Source organism: Ruditapes philippinarum, unplaced genomic scaffold, assembly GCF_026571515.1.
Source record: "Ruditapes philippinarum isolate M1 unplaced genomic scaffold, ASM2657151v2 ctg7215_1_1_1_1, whole genome shotgun sequence".
Classification (NCBI taxonomy): domain Eukaryota; kingdom Metazoa; phylum Mollusca; class Bivalvia; order Venerida; family Veneridae; genus Ruditapes; species Ruditapes philippinarum.
The window spans coordinates 199,122-205,223 of NW_026857081.1; positions in this window are offsets into that span (position 1 = coordinate 199,122).

The window sequence follows — 6,102 nt, forward strand, 5'->3', positions numbered from 1 at the left end:
ACGCATCCACGAAAACTTCGATTTCTTTGATTATTTCTTTCAATATTTTTCTAATCTTGAGAATGATACTTTTACATGTTATAATGCTGAATGTGAAAATTTCTGTGAAACTCATAATTTTGACAGTGGCTCTGTACATGAAGAATTTGACCGACCGACAAGTCCCAAGGAGATATTGAAAGCAGTTAAAAATTGGAAATGTAATAAAGCATACGGAATGGATTGTATGCTAAAATAATACTTTATAGAAACTATAGATATTTTATTACCATTTGTTTGTGATACTTTTAATGTTCTTTTAGATTCTGGTGTATTTCCCGAGCAGTAGAAGGAAGCAATAATTGTACCTATACAAAAAAGGGAGATAAAAATAATGTAAACAATTACAGCGATGTAACTTTATTGAGTTTTTTTTTAAAGATTTTCACGTCATTGTTGAATAACAGAATATAATTGTAAATTTTCGCAATAAGAATCAGGGTATATCTGATTCACAATTTGGATTTAAAAAAGGTAGTTCAACAATAGATGCTACTTTTGCTTTAAATACTTTAGTTGAGCACTATATTAACCATAATAAGCGTTTATATGTAGGTTTCATAGATTAAAAAATGTTTTGATTCCATTTACAGGAATGCATTATGGTTTAAACTTTATAGATCATGTGTACAAGGGAAAGTTCTTAGAATTATTAAAAACATGTATGACGTGGTATAGTCCTGTGTTGAACATTGTAATTCTTTTTCTGACTTTTTCTAATATGCGATAGGTCTAAGACAAAGGGAAATAATGTCACCAGTTTTGGTATCTTTGTTTTTAGAAGATATTTGTTCTTACAAGACAATATAAATACATGTAGTGGACTACTTAATGGCTCATTAGTCAATAATTGTTTTATTATATGAATAGGCTAAGAAATAAAAAAAATATAAAAATTACAACCTTACAGGGCTGGGAATCAAAACTGCGTCGTATCCTACAAAATGTAAACAAACGCCGCCATCTTGGAACGAAAAACGTATGTTTTTGTTTATAACTCTTTTTGTTGGAAATGACTGAAAACAAGATATATGTATTAACGCAGTTGTATTTTCATTGCAGGCTGAATATTGGTTAAACTATTTAAATTATGTGCTAGGTATGGTAATAACGTCCAACAACATTTCTTGTTTACAACTTAAGTCAAAAGCAGAGGTCACTCATTGGTTTCATTAAAATGGAAATGTAATACAATTCTATTAAGGCTGCTTTTTTGGTCGCATTTTAGTACTTATCATAAGCATCTACAGATTCCGAAAAGCTGTATCAAATGCAATATACATTGAAACACGTGATCGCACACCCATATGACAACGTGTTCTAGTGTTGCCTTAGCATGCTTATAAACTTGTTCCCGTGAGTTCGAAATGGAAGTGATTACTATTTTTGATACAAAATTCAATATTCCAGTGTAACCTTTTCTGGACCCTGTATTAATCAGGAATGGCCTTTTTTAAAAAAAAAAAAGAGAAAGAATTACAAATTTTGAAAAGGTCTCTCGCTATCGGGAATGCGCAAATTGCATGCCTACCTTTGTTACTTGAAATTAGCAATAATTTCCGTCAATTCCTTTATTACTTAATATGTCTTTTACGTGCCGATTTTATTTGTATTCATTTTCTTTATAATCGGTAAGAACAGATGAGCTTTATTATTTGAAACTGAACATTAAATTTTTTTAAATTATATTATAAATGGTTAAGCTGCAATATATTTTTGCAAGTAGGTTATGCGTTTCCGTTTTAGTCATTTTATGTTCAGCGCCGCGGAACTTTACCCCTGATTTTGTCGTATTGCGTTTCTTTATCGCCGATGAGGAAAGGTCTACGGAATGTATTTTCTATATTTGCACTTAAGTATCATACTTCTCCATCAAAAAAATAAATTTTCAAAAATCGAGTTACGTATGATACAACAACAAATTATTTTGTAAAAAGTGTCCGTTTTGCAAAGGTATTTTACGCTATGCACCGATAAATTTGATACAGATATATAATAGGCAGACATGATCTTTCAACAGTATTGAAGAATTATTAAGTTTTCACAATATTGAACAGAAAATTTAGGTCAGATTATCGTATCGAATTTCAACAGACTAGAGACATGACATCTTAACATACCTTCATTACTAAAGTGTGATTTTTATTTGATAATGAATTGCCTGAAAACTTAAACAAAAGTTTTCAGAAAATGACTTCACAGTGGATTACCCCTTGTTTACATTGAAAATTTCTCTGCTAGTCATACCGAAATAAGAAATTTAAATTTTATTCTCTTTAATAAATAATTTAAATATTTATAATCTTAAAACTTCAGGCCAGAAGTTAATAAAAAAGCTGCTTATTTGTACAGCTGACGTTAACAAATTTTTTTTGAAAAAAAAAACAAACAAATCAGACAGTGTGTCCGACCGAGGCCGAGCTGTTTATGTTTACTGAATTCAAATCACTTGAACTGAACTGCTATGCATTCGAAAACCACCAGGGACTTTTTATTCTTTCGTGTGGAAAACCTATCAAGCTAATTTTAAAAAGTCGTGTTTTTGGGTTTTAAAATTTGTTAAAAAACGGACGGGGCCCCCTTAAAAAAGGGGATGGGGTGAGTGGTTTGAAAAAAACCCCAAAAAAACATCTTAAAAAAAAAAGGAAAAAATTAATTTAAAGGTTGTGAATTAAGAAATTTTTACATTTTTTTTTTTCGAAAAAATGGGGAATATTTAAAAACCAAAAAAAAAGACTTATTTAATAAAAATGATAAGGAAAAACATGTTTTTGTTTTAAATAAAGTGCTTCCGAATGTAAAATTTAAAATTAAAAGTTTTATTGGGGAAAGAACTTTTAAATTTAAAAATAAAAGAAAAGAAAGCATAACCCCAAAAGTTGGGGGTTTTTTTTAGGCTGATTATCTAAAAAGAAATATATTTAAAATTTCCCCGGAAAGATGCCAAAATAAAAAGCCCTCGTATCATTTTTTATTTTTCAAACTGCGTCGTATCATTTCGTAAAAATCATTATTTTCTTAGAAAATAAACATCTCTTTTAATGAAATTTTAGTAAATGATGCAAAATTATGTTTTGAAGTTTATGGTGAACTCTGAAAACGAGTATATAATTGATTAGAAGGAAAAAACGATAGATAAAGCAATATGAACTGCGTCGTATCCACACATTTTCATAAAAATTCTGCCCCGCTTCGAGTTGCAAGTTCGCTATAACTTTTGTTTTACAAAATAGTTGTGCAAGCAACATATATAACGAACGAAGCGGAAAATAGTGTAGCGTGTTTAATACATATATTCTGTTTTCAGTCATTTTCCAAACAAAAAGAGTTATAAAACAAAAACATACATTTTTTCGCTCCAAGATGGCGGCGTTTGTTTACATTTTTGTAGGATACGCGCCAGTTTTGATTCCCAGCCCTGACCTTATAACATGTACAAATTTTCCTCGTTAAACCGGGGAAAAAGACGCCTGTTAGGCTCAACACAAGAACCCCGGGATACAAAATATTCAAATTTTTTATCTAATTGTGGTTTTGGATTAATAATAGTTAATTATTTTAATGAAAATTCATAAAAAAACAACAAAAGATTTTTTTTTAAAAGCGTAAAAACGCACGGTGTTTCATTGAAAAGATTTTAAAATTTTAAGGGAAAAACCAAAATTAGCCTGTATGATCTCCCATAAATATTTTTTAAAATTCTTGCTATGTTTGGGCCAATGAGATTAGCTTTTTTTTATTAAAATTAAAACAAAATTTCTATCCAACCTTTCTTTAATTCTATAAATTTTTAAAAGCAAAAAGGATTCTTTAATTGGTTTTTTCCTAAAAGCTTTAAACTTAGAAGGGTATTTTATTGATTAAGGGGATATTTTTCATTTTAGTTTAAAATTTACTCTCCCCAAATATTTTGAATATTTAAAAATTTTTATATTTAAAAAAAATCCTTAATATTGTATTTTTCTGTAAAATTTGGTTTTAGAAATTGCTATTATGTTAAAAAAAGAAGTTTTTCTTTTTTAAAGGTTGGGGTTTTTAAATTTTCCGCGCGGGTTAGATTAATGGGCCTGTGTAATACGTTTAAAACAGGGTTTCCTGGGCATTGTGCAATAATAGCTTTTCAGAATGAGGGGATAAGGGGGCCCTGCATACTCAGCGTTTTAAACCCGAATGTCCCTTTGAAATTAATACGTTTGGCACATGAGGGTTAAATCACTTTTAAAAAAACTGTAGGTTAAAAAGGTATAAAGTCCTTTTATAGTCAAATGTTACCGTATTATGTTCCCAAAACTATTGTCTCTCGGCAAAAATCCTTTGAGCAATTGCTTAGGGCTATGAGGTTCATGTCTCTGTCAAAATCCCAAACCAGATTACGGAACTTTAAATAAGCTTAGGGTTTTTTGAATTCAATTCTCTTGGAAAAAAGTTTTTGGACATGAAACTATTTCATTTTGACAATATCGTGTAGGTACGTTTTAGATCAATGTTTCTTCATGGAATAGTCAAATGTAACCAGGATTATTCATTGCCAATAATGACTTTGGCAATGAGGTTTTTATGTCGCCGGGTGTAAAAGGATCTTGTTTCTTGTACAAACGTTACAAAAAATATTTGTAAAATTAAACAAAGATTTTAAAATTTTAAATTTTTACAGAAATAGGGCAGGGTTTTTAAAATAAAAAAGAGATATTAGGGAGAATCAAAATGAAGATTCTTCATGAAGACGTCTTTTCCAAAAAAGAGTATTAAAAAACCCCTTAACGGCCTGAACTTATTAATTTTATAAATTTATGGGCTCTTGGTCTCCGTGTAAAGCACTGATTCTCATTTAGATTAAAAAATCTGGAAACAAAGACTTAAATCACCCTCTAATATAAATTTTACTTTGTGACATATATGTAATATTTACCATGTGTCTTTTTATTTTTTGTTTCTCTCAACATTATTGCACATGTAAAATCTTGGGATTGTTAATGAATTGTTTTCATTATTTTTGTGCACAAGGAAATATGCTTAAGTTTAAAAAAAATCTATTGTTCTGTTTATAATACTGTGTTGTGCGCCGTAAAACCAAACCAAACTTGAGTAATATAAATCAAGCATAACATTTCTTTACGTGCATCAATGCAATCGCTAGACAAATGATAAAACAAACCAATTATGCCCAGATCGTTACTAAATGGTCATTGTTATCACTCTTTCTTGTTCCTTGTTCAAGTGGTTTTATCTTAAATCTTGGACAAAAAGAAAACAAACTACAAATGCTGCTGTACTAGGAAAACCCGGGAGATTCCCGTTATCTATTATAGGTATTGAACGTTCCTTAAGTGTTGAATTTTTTTTGTTTCCCGAGAAAGTAATTAAAAAAAATTTTTGTAATAATTTTTCAAAAAAATTTTTTTTATTTTTATTCCGGTTTTTTTTACTTTGTTTAGGAACCTTAGTTTTTATGTGGGGTGGGGTTTATAGAAAATTCCTTCTTGCTTTGTTTTTTATTTAAATGAATTTCTTTTTTTGTTTCTTTTTTTTTAAAATTTTTTAATGAGGATTATCAAAAAACTTTTTTTTATTTTAAAACTAAAATGAAATTTTCTCCATTAACGAAAAACAAGGGGGTGAAAAGACAAAAGGGTGACCCTAACGTTTTTATCCAAAAAAGAAGGGGCCCTTTGTCCAAATAAAAAAAATGAGCAAAGTTTGGGAAGTTTTCATAAAAAGCATTGGTTTGTGGGAGGGGTCTGCTTTTTTGGATTTTATTCAAATTACTGGGGTTTTACCCCCTCATTGTCACTGGTTAGTGCCAGGAAGTGGACTCCAAAATGATAAATAGTTATATAACCTGTGTCACAATTGATCTTAAAAATAATATTCTTAAGCTTATACATTTATTTAAAAATCACTTTCCATTGAATGTGATATAACGAAGAGTTCACTAGAGATAAAAGTGATGCAAATGAAAACTATTTGTAAAGTGCGAACATTTTGTTTTAGGGTTGTTATTCTATTGTAGTGAACAAAACGACAAATTTAAAATATAACTAAGCTTCACCTGGTTTGCATAAA